Source organism: Lygodium microphyllum, chromosome 7 (assembly GCF_053477565.2).
Source record: "Lygodium microphyllum isolate KBCC chromosome 7, Lygodium_microphyllum_v1.1.10, whole genome shotgun sequence".
Taxonomy (NCBI): domain Eukaryota; kingdom Viridiplantae; phylum Streptophyta; class Polypodiopsida; order Schizaeales; family Lygodiaceae; genus Lygodium; species Lygodium microphyllum.
In genome coordinates, this window is record NC_141141.1 from 150427643 (window position 1) to 150453079 (window position 25437).

A 25437-nucleotide genomic window follows, 5' to 3' on the forward strand; every position below is an offset into this window, starting at 1 on the left:
AGTGACGAGATGGAACACGACCGGGAGTCGGGACAAAAGGGCACGAAGACAATGGGGCGTCTCGATGCATATAAATTCAAAAACTCACGCGTTCACGCGCGAGGCAACGTACGTGCGAACACGACAAAATAAAGAAAATTTAATAACTCACAAACCATGCATTGGAACACAATGCGGTAACAAGGGGATGTGCGGGATCAAATCAAGGCATTCCCATGGGAAAAACGCAAAAAACTGGCACGAAAACCCATACGAAAATTAATATCAAAGAATCCATTTGCCAAAATGAAACACAGGAAAAAGATCAATTGTGAGAAAAGTACCGAACAGACCCATCATGAAAGAACACAGTTCTAATGAAGATAAGACCCGTTCACATGGAAAAAACCCAAAAATCGTATTCGAAATAGGATCGAGAAATTAATATTGAATGATCCATGCACCAGAATGGGAGGTAGTAAAAAGAAAAAATGTGTGCGAAAATGAGATTCATAGGGTTGGCACATCAACATGCAGTTTCGGGTGAATTTGGAGGGGTTTGCATGCAAAAAATGCAAAAAGCGACCCTGAAAACGCATATAGGAATTAATAGTGAAAAATCCATTAGCCAGAACGAAGTGAGAGAAGAAGGAAAACTGTGCAGAAAATTGTGCCCGACAAGCCTATCATATCAGAACATAGTGTTGAGAAAAAAAAATCCCGTTCTTATGAAAAAAACCCAAAATTTGTATTTAAAACGGGATTCAGAAATTAATACGGAATGATCCATGCACCAAAAGGGGGTGGAAAAAAAAAATAATGTCAGGACATGTAGAATCTTTAGGGTTGTCACGTCAAATTGCAGTTCGGATGGGGATAGGAGACGTTCACGTTGAAAAAATAATAAAATAGAGCTCGATAACACCAATAAAAATTAATAACAAAAAATTGAGAGGTCAAAACAGGGCCAAGGAAAAAGAAAAATTATGTAGAAAAGGTGGCGGACAAGGCAATCCAGTCAGAATTGAATTCTGAGGAGAATAGGGCAGGTTCACATGGAAAAGTGTCAAAAATACGCATAAAGATACAGAGGGTAGACCATTTCTAAAACCCATTGATGTAATCCTCACATTCACTTATGCAGAGGTTGTATGCCTTATGCGCATTTGATGATACAAAAGTGCATCCCGCCCTGTGCTAGTATACAGTGCAAGAAGGAAGACCAAGGAGCCTTATGGTGCAGTGCACAGGAATAGATTGTGCGTTGTGCATTGAGAGGCCCAACTCGTGTGTGCAACACTCCATTCACACATCTCACCTCTCCTTTGATTTGAAGGGAAAGACTCGTCACTCACCGTACCCTTTGTCTCACACTCTTTTGATATATATAGAGGGCTGCCCATACTCACGTCGCCATCCTGTTAGGATGAAAGTTTGCATCAGTCAAGGGGTTGCTGATGAAGATCGCGTTGGCTTTTGTTGTCACCAGAGTGTTGAAGATGATGCGCACCCAGGTAGATAGCTGACCTGTCCGGTACTTCAATGATTTGTATGAAAGGTCGTATGTTAAGGAGGGCAAATAGACTGATATTGCACAAACGACGGACCGAGGGAGGTGGATTCAAATTACTTGCGAAAAGGTTCTGCTGGTAAATTAGCTATCTTGAACTGCAGGGTGTTACCACCTTTTCCACAATCAGCTTTCCGCCTAAGGGTGTTTCCACCTTTTCTTGGAACGAGGACTGCTCTAACAGGGAATTTCTTCATTTTCTTCCATAACACTTTTTTTTTTCAGAATGGAAATGTTAGAAACACCATTTGTCAGAACCATCCTCTCCACCGCAGCTGATTAAAAATAGAGGATAAGAGATTAGGGGTAGGAGGTGGGCCAGAGGGGATAGAGGGTTGCATGCACCTCTTCACGAGTAGCAGAAGAACGACTATCAGAAGTAGCATCAAAAGAATTACACTTCCACGTCAATGGGGGAAAGGAGGGGGTGACTGTGATTGTCAACATTCCTAGGGAGAGAAGTACTTCTTCAGGCGATAGCCATTAATAAGAAAGGGATCATCACAGGAATCAATGGTCTATGCCTGAACATAGCCATTAGGGTTGACAGTAACTACCTTGTATGGGCCCATCCACCATTGTTGAAGCTTGCTAGGAAACTTGCCAAATCTTGAATCATAGGCCATGACAAGATCACCTTCTTTGAACTCCTTGTGCTTGATCAAACTATCATGATAGGCCTTACGTCGAGTTTGAGTAGTTTCCATGCACTACAAGGCCATCCACCGAATCTCGTCTAAGCATTCCAAGTACAGGAGGCGGTGTTGCAGTGATTCATCATCTCCGAGTTGTTCTTTGACTGCCACTCACAAAGAGGGCAATTTCAATTCAATCGGGAAAACAGCTTCTGTACCATACACCCATTGGAAAGGAGTTTGTCGTGTAGTAGCCTTGTGGGAGGTTCTGTATGCCCAAAGGGCCTCTGTAAGTCAATCGTCCTAATCATGATGATGTATGGCAATTGTTCTTGTCAAGATCGAGCACAGAATGCGGTTGGTGACTTCAAACTTGGCCATTGGCTCTAGGGTAGTAAGGAGTGGACTTGCGATGGCGAATCTTATACAGCTTTGTTAGCTCTTTCATGATTTTGTTAAGGAAATGAGTACCTCTGCCACTTACCAACTCAAGGGGACTGCCAAAATGGGTGGTAATATTCTCGTACATGAACAGGGCTACGTTGTTACTATCATCCCATTTCAGAGCTTTAGCTTCACACCATTTTGTGACAGAATTTGTACATACTAAGATGTATATGTTCTACTTCTGTCTAGTAGGCGGATCAATGGGACCCAGAAATCAATCCCCCACTTCTCAAATGGCATGGAACTTGCTTTGAGGTTTCTCCATTCGCTGCAAACATCGCATCTCTTGCAGTAGTCATATGCATGCTTGTGGAGGGTCAGTCGCCAGTATCCTGCTAACAGAGCCTTCCTTGCTGTTGCTTTCCTACAAAGTGTCCACCGCATGGTTCCTCATGGCATGCTTTCAATACTATGCCGATTTCCTCTCCTGTAATACATATTCACAACACTTCATCTTTACCTTTCTTGTACAGTACATCACCTATCAAGGTGTTGGGGCTTGATTCTAACAGAAGCTTCTTGTTCTCACAGCTTGAGATACTAGGAGGATACTATTGAGTTGCTAGGAGATTGGCTATGTTTGCATACCATGGAGTAATTGTTTCGATTAGAAACAAGGAAGCATCAAGAAGGTCTGGATCATCATGTTCCTCTTTTGCAGTTTGAGGGATCCGTGATAGATGATCGGCTAGGACATGGCATTTGAAGTAGTACCGATATCGTCATCCTCTTCCGTGAAATTTGGCATTTTTTCATATTGTTCATCTTCTGTCACTCCTAAATAATTGATATGAACAGTTGGCTTTTTGGTTTAACAATTCGCCGCTAGATGTCCAGGTTGATGACATTTGTAACAGACTATGGGTTTGGCTTTAGATACATTATTGGTAATGGCAGGAAGTTTAGGAATGTTGGGATTTGGCTTAGGGTTTGGATTTGTGTTTGATAGTAAAGTAGGTGGTTGTGTCCAAGATTTACAGAATGAAGATGGAAGGAAAGGTTTTGATTGAATCTTCCAAAATTTGAATTGAATAGTTTTGAATCAAAGTTACCATTAGTTTAAAATTGTTGTGGTCGCTTCTCTCGTCCTCGAATTTTTTCTTCAGTGTTATGGGTCAAGGAAATTGCATCTTCGAGAGTCGTTGGCTTGAACATGTTGACCTCCGCATAAAAATATTCAAGTAAGCCAGACATAAAATTGCATTTATGGGTTGCCTCAGGTACATTTTCAAGCATTCGTAGTTACAATAAAGCATTCCCGAAACGCTCGGTATATTATGAAATAGGCTCACGATCCCTTTGTTGTAGAAGATCCCATTGCTTGATTGCTTTCTCGTGGAATTGGGGTGGAAAGAAATTCTGCATTTTTTTTTTTGAAAAGTCTCCCAAGTAGTAGGACAATCAATGCTCTTGCGGACAACAATCCACCATAGGGATGTTCGGTCCACTAGATGATTACTGACACACTTAATTTTGTCTTTCTTAGCATACTCTTCTTCATGGAAATAATCATCAAATGGATTGATAAAAGCAAGTACAATCTTTCCATCGCGTGACCCATTGAAAGTACGAAATTTGAAATTTCTTTTACTTATCTTTGTTTCTTTTCGAATAGATTACGCTTCAAGTGTTGCATCGATCATACGTCGTATAAGATCTTCAGATTGTGGTCGATCTTGGTCGGCGGTAGATCGTTGTAGATTGGCAAATTGAGCTTGCAAGGTTTGACGTGTTCTTCATTCCTCTTGAAGCTACATCAAAATCAAATCTAGTTTTTGCTCCATCCTTGGTTCAAATAGGTCACCTTCAGCCATAAAATCTATCATGGTTTGATCGGACATCCTACAAAATTCCAAAAGACATCACACACTTGAAATCTTGTAAGTGGGATGAGCGTAGCTCAAAGTCGGGTTTACAAGGCTTTTCTTTAAAATGGCTTTTTGTAGTATTTTTTCTTTGTGGATGCAGAATTTGATATCACGATCGTATTCCAAGAAGATAATCTTGCATGTAGACTGTGTGTCGCAAACTGTTTGCTGGAATGTGGCTCTGTCAGTCCATAGGTGTGAATAGGGGCTTTCAGAGAGTTGAAGACAAGTTCGTGTTTAGTCCGATGGGAACTGCTGCTAAGGAGGAATTTATGATTAACTTTGTAGCTTTAGGAACCTTAGAGTATTAAGCTTCATTTAAAAAGCTTGAATTTTTTTCTGAAACATATCAGGACAAGAAGATGTTGACGATGGATTCGGTGCCCACGAGTACATACCGCCACCGTCATGAGTGAGATTTTGGGGATTAAGCTTTATTAAAAAGCTTATTAAGATTTTAAGCTTAAATTGACTTATCTGTCTTCTCTGATCTTGAAGAAAAAAAAAACGTGTTGATGAAGAAGCTTCCCGCCTGGTCCTCCGTCTATACAGGCCGGTTCTTCGCTATCTAAGTGCATAGCTCGATTGTTCCAAAAGACTGACTGTAGAGCTCGATCATTCCAGAAGCTTTGCCTTCGCACGAGATGGTAAGCAATTAGAAGCTCTTGATCTCAGCTTCGCTTTGATACCACTGGTGCATAGATCAGATGCTGTATGCGCACGTAGTGAGCGCCGAAAGGTCCCTAAGAACAAAAGAACTCTACTTTTGCACAAAAAACAAGAGACAAGATTTGCATGACATGAAGCATAAGACTAATTGGGTACAATCTCCCCCATGCCTTGTGTGAGTGTTCCACAAAGCATGTATTTGATATATTATTCATCTCCAAGCTCAAAAAATAGCTCAATTTACAATTAGCACGCTTTGGCTTTTGTGTTTGCTTTTGTCTCACTAAAGAATTAAAGCTATTGGGCTCCTAAAGAGTTGGGTAGTACCCAAATACAATGTCCAATACAAATATTTAATTCGTGCGCCCATGCGCATACAAAATAATAAATAAATGTCAAGCGCTTCAATAAATAAGCGCGTCAAAATAAATATTGGTGCCACGCCTAAGATGCGCGCCCATAAAAAATGATAAATTATTATAAATAACTTGAATACACGCTATCACCTAGTGCCTCCCAACGCCATGCTGCCTGGTCTACACATCAATTGAAGCATTCACAATTGTTAGAAAATAATAAATTTAAACCGACAAAAGTGAATACCTAGCAGTCTTCACCTACAAAATAAATAAATTGGTTAGAACTCAATCCTAACCTTAATTTATTACGAGTGGACACTCTAAACTCATAAATGTCTATTAATTTAAATATGTATCACCCGCTATGGAATCACCCACTTGCACATTAAATTAACGACGCCCGAAAAGGACAGGCGTCCGCATCAACTTTTCGCACAAGGAATCCACCTTGTGTATGAGCCCTAGCAATAAATAAAATTTTACGGAATCCACCGAAAAACCTCACGGAATCCACTGTGGAATATGCCTCTTGGCATCAGGACAAGACAATGAAGATGATTTTGAAGCACTTATCATGGGATCCATGTCCAATATTTTTGTGCCGCATATTCTAGTTAAATAGTGTCACTATCCCTTATCTGTTGTTGGATGGAGGTGACCAAACCAAATCTATCAGATTATATACCCATACTAGTCTCAAGCATTATTGTAGTAGATACCATAAACTACCTTGTGTTGACACTTGTTTGGTCCACCTCCCACAACATCTTGCATTTTTTACATTCCCATATCTTGAGGAATCTCATCAATGCATGGATGCTACACAAGCTTGGTGATATTACCAACCATGTTATACACAATATACATTATGACTTCCGTCCACCATATATTGAGAGATATTAAGTGTGCCTTCCTCTCATTCAAGTGGAACCTACATCCAAAAACTAGAGTGCATAAAGGGCCTTAACAATACATTATTTTAAATTTGCTAGTATTGGTCTCAAGAAACATGAGACTGATAGTAGTAATGAGACACCTCTTTTTACTATCATAGGAATCATGAAACCAATTGTAGAGTTCAATGAAAAATGTCATGAGACACATCTTTTTCTTGGTCCTTGTTATTACTGGCAGTTGTATACAATTGTCAAGTGTTTAAGTGAAACCCCTACAACTAAACATGACACACAAAAAAATAAATCTAACAGAGTACTAAGAATGCTACTGAGACTATATCACAAACTTTCATATATCTAAAGCAAGGGAAGGTCTCAAATATGATGTACATAGAGACAAAAAGCACGCAGAGTAACACTCACACACACACACACACACAGGGGAGGGAGGGAGGGAGACACACACACATTCACATACACATACACAAAAAAAAATAGATTATGAGAGAGAGATCAAAGGAACATCATGCCATCTAATATGCAAATATTTAATCTAGGCACATCGAACTAAATATATGATCTATTATTAATGAGCACTAAAGCTATTGAGGCTATATCACAAACTTGCATATATCTAAAGCAAGGGAAGGTCTCAAGTATGATGTACATAGAGACAAAAAGCTTGTAGAATGAGAGAGAGAGAGAGACACACAGAGAGAGAGAGAGAGAGAGAGAGAGAGAGAGAGAGAGAGAGAGAGAGAGAGAGAGAGAGAGAGAGAGAGAGAGAGAGAGAGAGAGAGTGTGTGTGTGTGTGTGTGTGTGTATGTGTGTGGGGGAGAGCGACACACACACCCACACACACACACACACACATAGGAGAAAGAGTATGTGTGTATGTGTGTGATAGGCACAACATGCAATGTAATATGCAAATATTTAAGATAGGCATTTCTACTTATACTTTTATTTTAGAAACATAATAATAACAAAATTTTAAATATGCAAATAAAAACTTACAAAATTGTTAAAAAGGGGCCAAGTGACAACCAATTACAACAAGAACATGGATAAGGTCAAAAACTCGCTCCTAAACTCACTCCTAAACCTTTATGTGGAGAACTAGTTAGGACTTGAGATTGATCTAAGAGCCTGAAAATGAAGGATGTTATCCATGAAAACGATACTATAAAAAATTTTATCATCCATCTAAAGTACCATCTTCGTAAAATTTTAAATTGCTTTAGCAAGCCTCTAATCTCTTAGAGAACCCCAATGAGCTATTTCATTAGCCCAATGGGATTTTATAATGTTTGAGGTTAATTTCAATCGGGTCATGATCAAGATCATGGTAATATGAATGTGTGTATATGTTCATAACATGAGTTGATAATGTTGGTTTAGATTCCTTTTAATGAGTTTTTTATCATTATCTAGATGCATTTGAGTGTAGGAAGCAATGTATAGAGATGGTTCATCTATTTAGTATATGAATGATTCATCTACTAGAGATATGGATTTGACCTATTGGTAACAAGTGGCACTTGTATTAAGTATATGTATATGTGCATCTCTACCTTTTGGGAAATACCCTCATGCGCTCTTGCTCTCGTCCCTTGCAATTTCACTCTCTTGGAATTTCAAAAGTGTAAAGTACAAGGAAAAGGTAGCTTGAGTTTGTTGTGATAACTTTGATTGCATGAGGTTGCCAAAGGTAGCACTTTCAATGACCATATGCATTCCTCAGAAAGAAAGATGGTAATGCCCCCTTAATTGGAAATGGTCTAGTAGGGTAGCTATGCCCACTATAGTCGGTGCAACAATGGAGATGTACCTAAAAGGAGATGGAGACATTCATACCTTTGTGATGTATTATTTAAGAGGAACAAGAACATTAGCTACATGTAACTTAGTATGAATAGAGACGATGGAGATTTGATAAACAAACCCCTTAAGGCATGGATGATCTTGCATACTCTTGTCTATGGATATACACATACACCATATACATTTCTTCCTATAGAACGTCTATTATTCAACATCTCTCCGATAAAACGAGTAAGCATAGCTTATACAAGCTTAGTTGTGTGGACCTTGCTCAATGCATACTAAGAACAATAACAAGAAGAAAAAAGGAAAATACGTTTTGGCATACCGCTTCAGAAACTAAGCTTTTTAATAAGAGAAAAAAAAGGTCGGTGTGACCACTACCTACGCGAAGGAAGGAGAAGGAGAAAGAAAAGTAGGAATGAGGAAAAATAAGAACGAAAGGGATTCTCTCGGACCTCTCGCGCGCAAGCCCAACTCCTGGCTATAAAACCATCCCACATGGTTGCTCCATCCCCGAAATATTGCAAGAGACTTGTTGCAGCTTTAAGTCGATCTCAATGGCCGCTCGTCGTACTGTTTCCCTCATGCTATTGCATGTCATCGCTGCCAACTGCATGCTGGTACTGCTCACAGGTATGAATACTTGCGCTTTCGTTGCTGCAACCAGGGTTGGACTATATTATACAACGCATAAAAAGTAGATTGCGCTACTAACGCGAATCAGCTAGTGAACTCTCTGCGTTGACGCATATATATTGTGAAGCATGTGCAGGCGCAGATGACGTGCCTCCAGCTCCTGGCGATAGTGAGGGAATTCCGGTGTGGTGTATCCTTAAGCCCAGCTTACCAGAGGAAGCCCTCCAAACCCTCCTGAACTGGTCATGTGCCAACGGCGCCGATTGCTCGGCCATCTAGCCCGGTGGAGCATGCTTTGATCCAAACACTCTTCACGCCCACGCGTCCTACGCCGTCAATGACTACTGGCACAACATGCAGGCCAAGGGCGCTACTTGCGACTTCCAGGGCAGAGCCTTGCTCGTCTCATCGGACCCCAGCCCGAGCGGTAAGTACGATCCGATTCCAATACATCACTTTTAGGTCTTACAACTCGATTCCCATTCCAATACACTCGTGCCAATTTCGTACACACCAATGGTACTGGCAGTTAATCTACCATTATGGAGCAATGCCGTGCACGCCAATGGTACTAGAAGTTAATGTACCATTATGAACCCTAATTCTTTCATGGTTGGACGCAGGTACTTCGAGTTGCCACTACCCTTCCTCTAATGTTTGAATATGTGCGGCATAGCGATTCGTGGTAGCCTGTAGGCGGAACTGCAATTTCTATGATCTTTTGGTTCCTCGTCGTCTCACTAATACAATGTGGGTGTCTACATCCTCATTGATGTACTTCATGAAGTGTATTCGTTAATGTCAATCATACCATTTTTTTTCGTCTACATGATCTCTGTCTTTTTTCTTTTTCTGGGGTTCAATAATGATACAAGTTAGGATCATACAAATTTTTTTCGTCTACATGATCTCTCTCTTTTTCTTTTTTTGGGATTCATGTTTCCAAAGTGATGTAGTGTATCTTTATAGAGCCCTTGACAATTGAATGTTTGCTCGAGTTATGTGGCAAAGTGTAGCTATCACACATTATAGTTCAATTAGATGGGTATCCTAGTCAATGTGATAGCTCCTAAGCTACGAAACTAAAGTTAAACTAGCAAAGCATAGTTTATAAGGACTTTGTCTTTCTTCTCGTATGCTCCATTTGGTCTCTCATCTTCTGTGTTTGCATCACATATGTGGCTATCTGTATCATGTGAATAATGAGATGATGAAGATAAATGTGGAAAACACTCATGGATAATATTCAAGTATCTCAACTTTGATGATAATATTCAAGTATCTAAACTTTGATGACAAGCTCATGTCAAGGCTCCTTTCCTTGCTATCTATGAGTAATAACTAAAAGTTGATAAGGAAATATGCATGATTGGTGCATCTTATATCATAAACTATGATATAATGTGACTCAAGTGATCAACCTAATAATGAAGTAAACATTCACTTAGATCAAGGTGATAAATAAAAGTAGATGAAGCTTCACAAATTTATCATTGCTTTGAGATGTTGGGATAAATATGGAAGGTAGTGGATCATTATTAAGGTTAGAAGGGCTATTGAATGTTAGTTGGATAGGACATTGATCTAATTCAACCACTACAAGATATAGACCTTATACCGATGTTTAAAGGGACGAAAATACAAATAACAAAATTTGCCCCCGTCATCGCAAAAAGCATCGTTACTGACAACGCCATAGAAACGTCGCTATTGGCGTCGCTATATGCATCGCTATTAGTGTCGCAAATAGCGACACTAATAGCGACACCAATAGCGACGCAACTAAGAAATTTGCAACACGCATAGCAACAACAATAACGACGCAAGCAGTAAATTTGCGACGCTAATAGCGACGGTAACAGGGATTTAAAAAATATGTGGGGCAGGGCAGCAAGCTGCCCTGCCACATATAGCACTGTGTGTTGTATGAGAACCATACAAAATAGTTTCTGCACTACTGTATACAAAGCGCTTGCAAACAAAAAGAATGTATATTGAAATCATAAAACTGATACATGAAATAAATACATGATCGCATATAAAGCGATTGGTATAATCATGACAGGATATCACTAATACATAGAAAATGTCTACATAGATTCGACGACTAAAAAATAAAGGTGTGTGAGCTCCAAGGATCCAAGGGCGAGCTACAAATCCTCGTCCCCCGAAAGCTCGTCCCGTCGCAAAGGAGCATCGAATGGATTCTGCAGAAAAAGAAACAACACATCAATCCACCATACAATAATGCATTCAAATATCTCATGGCAACTACGGACAAGAAAGATGAGTGACTTACAGGGCCGCCGCATCTATACAATCAGTCGATCAATGCATTGAGACCGTGCCTCTCTGCATATCGAGTCTCAAGGCCTTGCGGATTGCGATTTGTAATGGAGTGCTGCAAAGAAAACAAAATGCTAACTGTTAGAAACATGACTGTCAGTACAAAGAATATTTCAAAAAAACAAACAAGCAAAACAAAAGAGAAACTTACAAAGTCCTCCAAATATGTCCTGTGGCTGCCACTCCCAAATGATGGACTACTTCGGCCTCGAGTCGTACCCTCGCCACCTCGCGCTGCTGACTCCAACGTCCTGGAGAATCTATAGCCTCCTCCTTTAGTCGACGCCAGTCGTCTGCATCTAACCACTCGAGCTTTGTAGCTCCACTCTTGATTGCCTTGCGTGCATCGAATTGTCTATGTGATATGTATGCACGCATGCAATCCATCATCCATCCCGTAGAGAATCTATCTACTACGGCTTGCACTGGAAACTCCTCGTGCAAGGATGCTACTATGTAGTCCTTGCTCCCCTCCGGTATGTTCTTCCAATGATCCAGGACGTTGTGCCGAAAAACTTATTGGCACAACTCTCTCATGCGAGCCATCACCCTCCTCCCCTCATCATTCATGATGATGGCTCCTGACCTACTATCGACCAGATATCCATAACCCCTAGGAGTCTTCCTAAGATGGGTCCTCTCCCATCTCCGTCCACGCTCCTGGGCATATCCAGGAGACCCCTCTACATTCGGTGTACCGAGAGGGATAACCTCTCTCGGAGTGGCATCCAAAGGGGTGGCACCCAAAGGGGTGCCACCTACTGACGGCTGCGCAAAAGCCAGAGTAACTGGAGTAGACGTCCCCATAGGTGTGACAAATCATAGAGGTGACGCAGCTCCAGCTGAACGACGAGATGGAGACACCACATCCGTATCTCCACAGCAACATCCCCCTGATCCCAATGCAGTTCCTCCCTCTGGCCCAAGTCGTGAGCATCGAGATCGTCAGTCGAAGCATCCAATCGCGCTGAAGCAGATCTAGCAGAGCACCCTGACGAAGAACGAGATAGCTCCTGGTCTGCCATCTCTCTAAATCTCGCAAGCTGGTCTCGAGACATGCATGCGAAGATGTCCTGCAACTCCTCATCGCTCATCCCTCGACTCATCCTGAAAATGTCACCTGCACAGATAAAAAATGATGTTAGAATAATCAATTTAAATTATATAAAGCACAGTAATATAAATGATTTTTAAAAAATTCCTCTTAAAATGCATATCTTATGTACCTTTATAAGAGATCTAAACAACGAATTGAGTAAGTGGATGCTCCAAGTATGAAGTATCCTATGGTCCCATGTTAATCTCCTGACACAACTCCGCATACACTGGAAGGTCGATAGGCATGTCATCACAAAAGAATGAGTCCGCCTCGTTCTCAAAAAATTCTTGGACTCGTGTATTTCCAGCATTGTTAGCCGATGCGGACTCCAAGCTTTCGACGACCTCCACCCCTTGTAATATCGACCCCTCTATTTGCATATTATCTTCATCTATTCTGGAACATCGCTTTGATCATATACTCTCGCACTTCAGGGAGTTGAAGGTATAACATACCACCATCGAGGTTGTCGGGGGTTTGGATAGAAGATTACCTGTTCACAAACACGTACAAAGCGAGTTCAAACCATTGTGACATAAAACCATGTCGTATTACAATTAGCAAGCAAAGGACTCCATGCACCTGTTCACAATGGACCGGCAACACAAAGGTGTCGCGCAAATCCGTCCATTTTTTTTCGGAATCTATTTCGAGAAATCCCGATGGACCTCGTCGAACTGTTGCTCCATCTCCTCCAAGTACCACTTTGAACCACTGCACATCGAATAGTATCATGGAGAAGCTACGGTAATCCACCATAATAATACTTTGGAAGTTCTCAAAATACTCCATCTCATCCACAACCGTGTTCGGATCCGTTGCTCGTCGTCGGCTCTCTTGCTCGAACCTTGCCATGACACCACAGTCCATTGTGGAGCGCATTTTGTCAATACGCTCCACGCGAAAATGCCGTCCGCGCGACCACGCTGCGCTATATATTTTGTAATGTACATTGAAACACTCAAATTAGATGTCGCATATAAAATTTAGATACGACAGATTCTAAATCCCTCATCATCTTTGGACTACATCCCCTCGAGAATTCCCACTCCTCCATTGAGACCTCTGTCCCTTCGCTGGATGTTGCGGTCAAGGCTCCATGCAACCATCGTGTTGACATAAACCGCGGCATCTCCTCCATGCCTTCGGGATATCGAATCGGTCGATGACGCGTACTATGTTGGAATTCAGCTCACGCTTCCTCTCAATCTTGCCTTGCAATCTGGTACTTGGCGAGCCACGTCTCCACGGAGCATGGTGCAACATACAAAAGCGATTCACCTTCTCTTCCATTGAGGCATCCATTCTTTTTTCTACCCCATTTTCAAACACCACATCTCCAGTCAGTCTATCATCGTCCTTCAGCGTCCATAGCTTTTGATTGTCTGGTTCCACCGTTGGTAGCCATTGTGAGATATGCACTAACGCCTCTGACACCAACCAACCTTCAGCCATGCTACCTTCTGGCCGAGCTTGTTGTTGCACAAAGCCTTTCAGGGTTTTCATGAAGCGCTCCAAGAAGAACATCCATTGCGTATGGACAGGTCCAGCAATCTCCACTTCGTCCACAAGATACACAAGAAGGTGGACTTGTATCGTGAGCATGCTAGTGGGCAAGTATTTCTCAAAGAGACAGACCGTCTCCAGTGCTCCCTGCCTCGTGGATTCAATAGAGGATATCTTAATCTCTTTTTATGAGATCCATTGCACCAAAGTCGACAACTTGTAAATGGCCCCGTGAATTTCTGTAGTAAGGCATCCTGCGATCGCGATCGGTAGGACAAACTGCCACAAATGAGAAATCATTATGAATAATGGCCACTTTTCGAATTGCAAAATGCCCACGCTAATTACAATCCATTCGTAGCACAAATCTGACATATCTTATGCCAATCATGGGATTTTAGCCCCGACAATTGGTCATCTTTAGAAAATGCAGACATGAGAGAACGCATCATACCCGTCGGAGTGCGGATAGACTTGATTACTTGCTTCACAATGCGCTCTTCTTTAGTGGACAAAACCCAAGGAGCGCGAGGAAGCTGCACGTGACCATCAGCATTCGACTGCGGCCAAAGCGCCTCCATCTTACCTACCTCTTTCAAATCCATTCGTGCCCCTATAGTGTCTCTCTTTCCTGTGATGTGGTCCCATAGCAAGCTACCCACATTCTTGAAAATATGCATGGGATCCAACAAGTGGCTGACCTATAAGTGGGTCCAATATGGCAACTCGTAGAAAATTGACAACCATCGTATTTCATTTGGATGTGATTCCGAGTTGACCATTTTCAGCTCATACCAGCTTGCGGCGTTCATACGTGTTGGAGGTCGTCCAAGGAAACCTTCTCTGAGTTCATGATCGTCCAGCAAGAAAGCGGTGTGTCCTTGATATACCGTCTTCTTCATGGTTTGTGACCTTCGGGAGTCTAACTATGGCCCACACAATGGACATGCATGATAACCTGAGGTAATCAGACCTATAAGGCAAGCCACAACCTAGTAAATACTTAATTGAATGAGATAAAATATAGATATTACCAGTGAGAACGGAGGTCTGCTCACCTGAGCACTCTCCCAATCCCGGAAAGTCATGCATCGTCCACATGAGAATGGCTCGAATGTTGGCTGACCACCGACCACCGCGCCTTCTCATATCTTACACAGTGACCCCCTCCTCCCACAAAATCTTAAGCTCATCGACTAATGGATGAAGATACATGTCCATATTTTTTACTTTGTAGCGGCCTGGGACGAGCAAGCTAAGGATGAGATGTCCTTTCTTCGTAGAAAGCCATGGAGGGATGTTGTAGTTGACAAGGACTATAGGCCACACACTGTAAGAAGTTGAGTGCAGACCGAATGGGTTCACACCATCCATTGTGAGACCGAGCTGAAGATTCCTTGGCTCTCGCGCAAAGCCTGGGAAGGTAGAGTCAATGTGGCTCCATGTGCACGAATCCGCTGATATTCGTTGAACTCCATCCGTGGACCTATTCTGCACATGCCACGTTGTCAAGCTTGCCATGCCGGACGTATGAAACATGTGGTTTATGCGGGGGATGAGCGGAAAGTGTCTGGGAACTTTTTGAGGGATGACTTGCCCTTGCAAGTCCTGTCGATACCTATGAGCATCACACTTTGGACATGTCTCCATAGTCTTGTATTCATCTTGAAACAGTATGAAATCGTTGATACATACATGGATGTTATTGTAGTCCATGCCAAGCTTTCGTAAAACATGTCATGCATCATCACGAGACTCAGGCATGGTATTTGCAGGTGGTAATATATGATATTTCAATAACCTGAAAAAAATCATAAAACACCTTGAAAAAGCACAAATGTTTGTAATAATAGTGTCAAAAAAAAATCAATGAAACCTATGTGCAAGGTACATGAATAACTCGGTCATACTCGTATCGCTCCACACGTATTTTTCTTGCACACTTAAGAGTGCAAGCAATGTCTTCAACCGAGATACTCGGCACCCATCATATAATGGTATGGATGCTTCCTCTCTAAGCGGATCAGATGTCTCGACATCCATGGAAATCAATGCATCGATCATTGCCTTCATCTCAGGCTCCAAGATTGTAGGTAGGTCTGGAAGGTTGTCTGTCTCCTCTGGCATTGATGGTATGGATTGGCCTTGCGAGTGGTGGATTGGCTCATGCACTCCATCCATCGCATGTCCACGAACTCTTCTAATTGGTCGCAAAGGGTGCAATCCCCCTTGGGATGAGACATCACCCCCTGGATAGAAAATTTGCCAACAAGACCCAATCTTATTGTGTATGGTTTTCAATTAGCTTGGGAGTACAATGCATGATTAATATTAACTTCAAATTATCGTTTGCTAAAAATCCGCAATCGCCTGATCAATGATCTCAGATTGAAACTCGCCAAATCGTCGTACGTGTTCTATAGACAATTGGTGTTTTTGTCTAATTGCCAACTTGCATTGAGAGCAAGGACATGGGACACGCTGATTAAGATATGCCTCGCGATCTTGAACAGTAAGACCTTCTTTGTTTTCCATCTTATCTACATTACAGCAAACGAGGCTCAAATGGATAGCTTTATGGAGATGTATGTCAAGTTGCAAGTTGGCCATAAGCTCTTGCTTGAGAGGTTTTAGACTCTGCAAGAGCTTGAGAAGCAAATTTTGTAAAACATTGAGGTTGATATTGATGCATCCATGGTGTTGAAATCTAAACTTCAAGATATAAGAAATGCTTTACTGATTAATGTAAAGAATACATTGTACATAGTAGTTGAGAGATTTATTGATGTTATATCTCGGCCATATACCATGCTCAAGGATTTGTTTGTCCCGGTAGATAATTATTCGTTATTGAAAGAAAAAAAAAACATTGGTTCATAAGGTTCATGAGTCACAGACTAAATGTTTGGACTTGACTAAAAGATTGGATAATGGCTTAGATGCTAAAAGGAAAAGTGATGAATATGTTACTTCATCATTGCAACAAAAAGATTGGTGACAAGGATACTATGATTAATGAAGTTCTTCACGAGGTGAATATAGAGTTGAAGGGGATGGAACACGATTCTTCTTTGGGATTTAATGGTGATAAGTCAATTATTGAGGTGTCTTCTTGTGCAACCATTATACCTTATATACCTAGCTACGGTCTCTAGGTTATGTACTTTGAGTATCTTAGAGGGGCTCTACTAGGATTACTTATACAACTGTACTAGAGGGCTTTGAGTATAAGTAATCCATTTATGAGCATCATTGAGGATCTCTTAGTCTAATAATGAATCAGTCTCAACAAAAAGCATCTTAGAAATGTGGTTTTTTTGTCCTCGGTCCATGTATTAAAATTAATGCCATCTATGAAATTTATCAATTATAGTAATAAAATTTGTTTCAATCAATTCTACTCATAGTCATAACATTTGAAGAAAATATCCTATGCTCAATTTAAGGGATTCTTCTTCTATAACAATACTTTTGGGTTCATTTTGATGAAGTACCGTAATGACCATTAGCTAGGGTATCACTTTCTTTTAGTCCTTCCGTTGACTAGTTGGCATGATTTCTAATTTGTTATGCCTATAAAGTTAATACAAAAACAATGAATTATGCATATCACAATTAGATCCCCTACTTGGACATTATGAAGGATATGACCAATTTTAAGCCATCTTAAAGAGTCACCAATGTGCGTGGCCCATGGCAAAGCACATTGCATACCATTATCGATAAGTCTATTATCGTGCATCTTAAATCTCCTAATTAGACTTTATAAAGTGTATGACTAATTTTTAGCCCTCTTAAGGAGTCGATGTAATGGTACCCATAAAAAAAGCAAAGTGGATACCATTACCATAATCATGGATATGCTATCGTTCCAATATATGTTATCTTTCTCTTTCTCTCCCTCTCTCTCCCTCTCCCTCTCTTTCTCTCGCATTTCCTCTCCCTCTCACAATATATCTTAACACTCTCCTAAAGCAAAAGGGAGAGGGAGAGAGAGAATGCACTCTTCCTCCCTCTCCCTCTCCCTCTCCCTCTCTTTCTCTTTCTCTTTCTCTTTTTCTTTCTCTCCCTCTCTCTCCCTCTCCCTCTCCCTCTCTTTCTCTCTTTCTCTCTCATTTCCTCTCCTAAACAATCAAAAAAGAGAGTGATTTAAACCTTTAACAAGCAAAAGGGAGAGGGACAGAGAGAATGCACTCTCCCTCCCTCTCCCTCTCCCTCTCTTTCTCTTTCTCTCCCTCTCTCATTTCCTCCCCCTCCCTCTTCCTCTCCCTCTCTTTCTCTTTCTCTTTCTCTCCCTCTCTCTTTCTCTCCCTCTCTTTCTCTCTTTCTCTCTCATTTCCTCTCCTAAACAAGCAAAAAAAAAAGTGATTTAAACATTAAACAAGCAAAAGGGAGAGGGAGAGAGAGAATGCACTCTCCCTCCCTTTCCCTCTCCCTCTCTTTCTCTTTCTCTCCCTCTCTCATTTCCTCCCCCTCTGTTTCCCTCTCCCTCTCCCTCTCCGTCTCTTTCTCTCTTTCGCTCTCATTTCCTCTCCTAAACAAGCAAAAAGAAAGTGATTTAAACCTTAAACAAGTAAAAGGGAGAGGGAGAGAGAGAATGCACTCTCCCTCCCTCTCCCTCTCCCTCTCCCTGTCTTTCTCTTTCTCTCCCTCTCTCTCCCTCTCCCTCTCTTTCTCTCTCATTTCCTCTCCTAAACAAGCAAAAGAGAAAGTGATTTAAACCTTAAACAAGCAAAAGAAAGAGAGGGGGAGACTCACCGATGAGATATGGCGAGTGTGGGGCGATTCCTCTTTGCAATGAAGGCTCCTCCTCTCCTTCGTGAACAACGACAGCGGCGGCGGCGGCGGCGACAAGTCTTCTTCCTCTCCTTCTCTCACGACGATCGCTCTCTCCCTCGCTCTCTCTCTCAAAACACAAAACGTGAAAATGCGAAATAAAGCTGTGCTCGGTTTTGGCCCGCTTTTTTCCCTGTGGAGCGTCGCTATTTGCGTCGCTATTTGCGTCGCAAATAGCGACATCGCTACCCGCCGTCGCTACCAGCTCAAATCCTTGTAGTGAACATTTTCAAAAATGACCCATAGCTTGGGGTAATAGTCTATATGATATGTATATACGCATACAATCCATCATCCATCTTGTGGAAAATGAATCTCCTACTATAGGTATTAGAAACTCCTAGCTGAAGATTGTTAGGTATTCACTTTTGTGGGTTTTATGTTGGATAAGTCCAAGCATAAATTCATAATTATAATATATAATACTATGTATTTATATGATATTGTATTATTAAAATTATTACTCTATTTGTAAGTTATAAGTTTAAACTTCTGTAGTAATAATTAGATCATTGTTCTTAGTATTATTAATTCATTTATTTTTAATATAATTTTTTTTAAAAATATGAGATTTAAGATATGCTTTTATTGAAATAAGCTTTCTTTATGAAATATCTTGCTATTTTCTTAATGTGGTTAATTTTAGAAGGCTTTTCTAACTTCCTTTACAAAAGCAACAGGATCACACGTAAAACAAGAGAAGAGGATGAAAACTCAAATTTTTTGTTGCTTTCTCATTCGGAATCGGAATTTAGAGCTTTAAGAGTCATTTTGGGGGTTTTGGTACGCTCTAGATATGATGGTGATGTCAAAATGTCAAGATTCAGAGCATAGAATTTTCTGCACTAACTCCAATATGTTATAGGATATCTCTTGACTCTTAAAACTCTGTATTTCAATTGATATTTGTACTTTCTTTGTAATTATATGTAAGATATGAGTGCAAATATCCATATAAAACTATAATATATAATTAAGAATGGCAAACCATGACTTTTACCATGGGGAAGGTTGGGCTCAATCGTGTTTTTTCTCTTGTCTTTCTCAATCTATTGAGTTATTCAAATCCTCTTATGTATTATAATGTTGTTTGTATTTAATAGTTGAGATGTTTGATTTGTAAGATTTTTCCACTAAGTTCTTTGTTTATGATTGTGATTTGATTTGCTAGATTTGCCACGCGTTTCGCTTGGTAACATTAGTATCAGAGCATGGCTACACTCCAAGTTTTCAATTTGTATGATATTAGTGTATAAAGGCAAACACCGTGGAACAATCGCAATCTACAAGACAAATCACTATAGATGAATATTGCAACAACATTTCTCATGTTTTGGATAGCCTTATATCCACAGCTATATAGAAGAAGCACTTGAAAATCGCCTAGCTATTGCATATGCTTCACCATAAAAATCCTCTCAAATAACTATTTTTCACGTAATGTAACTTTTTACTAGTTTATATTTTGAGGATGGTGTAACAATAAAAGTTCTAGCCGTAAAAAAGATCTACAGTTGTTGTTAGACACATATTTTACAAATTTTGAATATTTAGCAAGTTATTAATTGAACCCTAAAGTGACCTTGAATGTAAATTTCACAGCAGTATGTAGAAAACTGTATAATAGCCAGCTTTGAGCCCTATTTTTTATGATCTTATATTCAAATTTAGTAATCCATCATAGGGACGTGAATTGCAGACCTTTTTGTTGTTTACAACTCTCTAGTTATCATCATGATCTGATTCTATCTTCAAAGAAAGTTATTTATCTTAAAAGTAGGTTTCATAGTTGACCCAAACTTAGTGAATTTGTAAATTTCAACATATATAGACATCTAATTTTCTAGTAGAATAGCTTTTAATCCATTTGGAAATTGAGTATATGATGGAACCTAGAACAGGCCGGCACTGGCTCCTGCACTAGCCGGACCTCTATCTCACGCGCTCAACAACCCCACGGCCTCGCGGCCAGGAGCGTTGATGATATATACATTGCCTTCCTAAATGTCTTGCGTTTATATTACGTCGTTTGTAGTCCACTCTTCTCTCACCCACTACTCCTCAGAGGGAGTCCCTTACACATTGCCTAATGGCATGAAGCACAGACATAGGGGGTCCTCCAACGGCTGAATGCCGTCACCCCTCTGCGACTCTCCTATACCTTGGGGATTGGCCCGTCGATGCGTCGCTCAACATATAAACATTTCGCACAAAATCCACTCAAGGTACCATTTAATCGTATACAGGAATGTACCATTGTCCTTACTTCTCTTTTCCCTAGACCCCACGACTAGCCTATGGCTTAGGGTGTCCTGTCTCTCACTCAGCGTAGGTCAAGGTCCTAATGACACCAATTGCTATGCATCCAGGATTTCTGATACCTTTAAATATTTCCATGACTTATGCATATTGTGGATGCCAAGTGCTCAAACAATTATAAAATCAATATTATGCACATGTGGAAAATATCCTTTCAATGATTTTCAACTACCGTTCTTATGCGGCGTTGCATGAACCTAGCAACAAGGAAACCCTCCTGCTACTAGGCTCTTATTTTATAATTATTCACCGACCTATATGGTATGCAAACAAAAACAGCAATCTTTTCATCATTTTACTCCACATTTAGACACATTCTAACCACTCTATCCTCCCATCGATCAAATGTTGCATTGTTGTATAGATTTATAGGGCATTCTGCCATCATTTTATGTGTAAAGAGCGGGAAAAACACACTAGAACAAGAAGGTGGGGTTGAACTGAGGCAAATCCTTATGCTTCAATCCCCACAAACATTCACAAACATTGTTCTTAATTTTCATTAATTTTCCGCACCCAAAATGCTTTTTTCCATATTTTTTGTGATTTTTCTCTATTTTTCTTGTATTTTTCCTTATTTTTTTCATTATTTAATTACTGAAAAATCAAAATAGGTTATGGGCTGTGGCCCTTAGTTCCTTCTTGCATCAAAAATGAAAATTTAGTTGGTGTTCCTATTCATTTTCCCATTTTTATGCCCAAAAACATCATTTTCCCTTGATTTTTCATATTTTACGTGTTTTAGTGTATTATTTTGAACCACAAGATGCATATTTTTTCTGATTTTCTAATTATGATCAGCAAGTACTCATGGAAAACAGCAACATAAACAATTTTTAGCCCACATGAACAACATTTTATCAATCAAAAGCCATGAAATCTCAAATTTCCTTTGAAAATTTTGAATTACCGCTTATTTGCGTGTTTCGGGTTTCATGTCCATGGCTGCAAATCTAAAAATCAGCAGCACTTCATGCTCAGCATGATCACAAATCACCATTTCTAGCCCGTGAAGCAATCCGATCCATGCCGGACAAGCCTCCACCATTCTTTCTTCTTCCTTCCTCTTTCCACATGAATTCCCCCTTAGAAGAGAGAGAGGGAGGAGAGAGAAAGACTAGATTTCCATCTCAACATTCAGGCCATCAATTGAGGAGCGAAGGGCGGCGAGAAGATCAGCATACAGAGGGGAATGAGGGGCAATCATCATTTGCAGGGGTTGTTTGCAGCCCCACATCTCCATCTCCATCATGAAGGGCGCATTTTTCGCGCGCATGCTGGCGTGATCTCCTCCTCTCTCTCTCCACGATTCTTCCCCAACATTTCATGTGGCATTTCATTCTTGGGCTCCCAAGGGTCACTTACTCATTTGGGCCAAATTTTGTCCACCCCTTCGCATCTTGACCGTTTCCTTGGCCATTTCCCCGTGTGGACTCGGAATTGAGCTCTGAAAAATCTTGGGCATTCGGCTTAACATCCCGCATTGGCCAGTAGCTCGTGTCAACCCGCACGACTATCTGAAAAATTATGAAAAATCAACAAGTGTCGCTCGGGCACCTTTAAAGCACTTTGGCGCTTAAAATCGTCCTAGATCAAGCCGCCGCCTTTGACGGTAAATATTTTTCCCTTGATATTCATAATTTTTAGCTATTTTTAAGCACTTCCCGGCACCTAAAATCCGCTCTCAGTATACTCCCAAAGAAAGAGTTTTAGCTTATACAAAGATCTAGAACTTATATTAGACATGGTTTTGTCTAAATATGCATGTATTAAAAGATAAGCATATCTAAAAATGCCATAAAACTTGAATATTACTATCTTTTACCAAGAGACTAGTATTTTATCCAACTTTAACCTTATCTTTAATATGTTTCTTTTTAGATTTTAGTCTTAGTCATAAGTAAATGTTTTGTAAAATTCCTTATAAGCTCGAACTCTCTAGTTATAGACTAACTTGATTCACAAGAAGATATAAGTTGTTTTTTATTCAAAGTAGGTCTTCAATATGATTCTCATTCTAATTTTTGACAATTATAATATGTCTTTAAAGTTGTTATCTTTTGATTTGATAAACATTGAGACTAACAATTTTTTCTTAAAAGTACTTTGGAAAGTTCTTCAACTTTTAAATTTTGTTGTGAATTTACGCTTTCTAGTAAAGATAGAGATCTCCAATCAAGATAAGATATGTAAGTCTTTTACTTCTTCTTCTTTTTCTAGAATTCTTTGTTAAATTTTTATTTACTGCTAAACTAGAAAAAAAAAAATTGTTATTGTCGATGCTTTGAGTATGAGACCTAGCATTCATAATATTTTTGTCTTATCTTTTGGCTCTCTTACTCCCATGAAAGACATCTATAGCACAACACTAGTTTTGTTTGTTATGACCTACACCTGCTTATAGAATAATCTGCTCATGAAGCTATCTAGCATTGCTATCTCAGTATGACTATTCAGTCTAAGGCCTTCGCGAAACTATGTTATAATACAATGCAAACCAATGTCATAAAGTTTGCTTTGGACGACTATGGTTTTTTCTCTGATAATAGGATCGTTCAGTCTGCATGAAAGTTTTGTAATTTTAGTATTTGTGTCTCACTTGATGCTTTATAATGATAGCTGTAACTCACCCATAGATAGATACTTTTCTTTGAGTTTTTAACTTGTGTCTCCAAAAATAGAACAATGGACCATTAGTGATAGACGATAATGGACATGGTCCTTCAGGCTCCACCTTCACTTGCGTTTTTTAGTCTGGAGGTCTTGTCCTTGCCTAATGTCATCATCTCTAGCTTGGCGTCAGTATCCTAGTCTCAGTCTACATCACCGAGTGTTAGTTATTTTATCACTCGTCTATCATAAGGGCTGTTGGGACTCTCATTTTTGCAGCCTGGCTCCTCCATTACTTGTCACTTGTCTATCACGGAGGTTGTTGGGACTTGTGTTTCTGCAGCCTATTAGAGATGTCATTCCCTTGATAGCTAAGAGTGTTACAGAGCAACAGGCAGTACAGCCAGTCCAGCGTAGGAGCCATGTCAGCAGCCACGTCAGCAGTCGGATCAAATGCCACGTGGCAGGTGCAATCAGGCTGGCAGTAGCAGTCGGATAGTTTTTTAATGCAGTCGGCTGCGGACCTGATGCTGGCTATTTTTGTGGTATTTTTTATACTGACCTGATGCTGGCTATTTTCTAGTATTTTTTCTGCTATTTATAGCAGTCCTGTCCAGCACTTGATCACTTGTATCTGAAGACTGACAGAGATAGCCTATAAGCTGACGAAGATCGAGGTCCTCAAGGTGGACACAAACGCAGATATTCTCTCTGCACTAGTGTATATTTCTGCATTCCTATATAGCATTCTTCACTGCAGATTTTTTGCGTTTCACAGTCTCCTTCTCTCTCTCTCTCTCTCTCTCTCCTCTCCGTGTTCACTCTCTCTCGATCTTGGTCCCTCGCGTCCACATCGCTGCACTTTGACATGGTATCAGAGCAGTGAAATCGGACTGACTGAGTCAAGAACCTACCTGAAGGGGAGATTTCAGCGCAACACAAGACTGTGTTTTTTATTCATGGGACTCTGGGAGTAAGAGAGCCAAAAGATAAGACCAAAACTAGTTTTTAATTGCTTGCTAATAATTAGACTCTGATTTATTCATTGCCCTATGCTAGATACTTGGTTTAGTTAAAGACGTGCAACAAATGACCATCCACACCTTAGCGCTTACCCTACACTACTGGCATCACATTGAGCAGCTAATAGCAATTGAAGATAATTGCTATCCTACCCCCAGGGTATGATACTGGGAGGTATATTCCATTGTGGATTCCATGAGGTTTTTTATTGGATTCCGTAAAACTAGAGGCATATTCTATGGTGGATTCCGTGAGCTTTTTTGGTGGATTTCGTAAAACTATATATATTTACCGGGACTTGCACATAAGGTGGATTCCATGTACGAGAAGTTGATGAGGACGTCTGTCCTTTTCGGGTGTCATATTAATTTAATGTGGACGTGGGTGATTCCACAGTGGGTGATTTCATAAAATGCATATTTAAATTAATGAACGTTTATGAAATTACAGTGCACTCGTATTAATTTAAGGTTATGACAGAGTTTCAACCTATTTAATTATTTTGTAGCAAAAGACTGCTAAGTATTTACTTTTGTGGGTTTTATCTTATTATTCTCTAGCAATTGTGAATGCTTTAGTTGATGTATAAAGCAGATAGCGGTGGCTTTGGGTAGCACTGGGTGTTAGCGTAAGTCCAAGCGTAAATTTTATAATTATAATTAATTATCTTATATATAATATATAATATTATATATTTATATCATATTGTATTCTTAAAATTATTACTATATTTGTAAGTTATAAATTTAAACTTCTTTAGTAATAATTAGATAACTATCCTTATTATTATTAATTTATTTATTTTTAATATA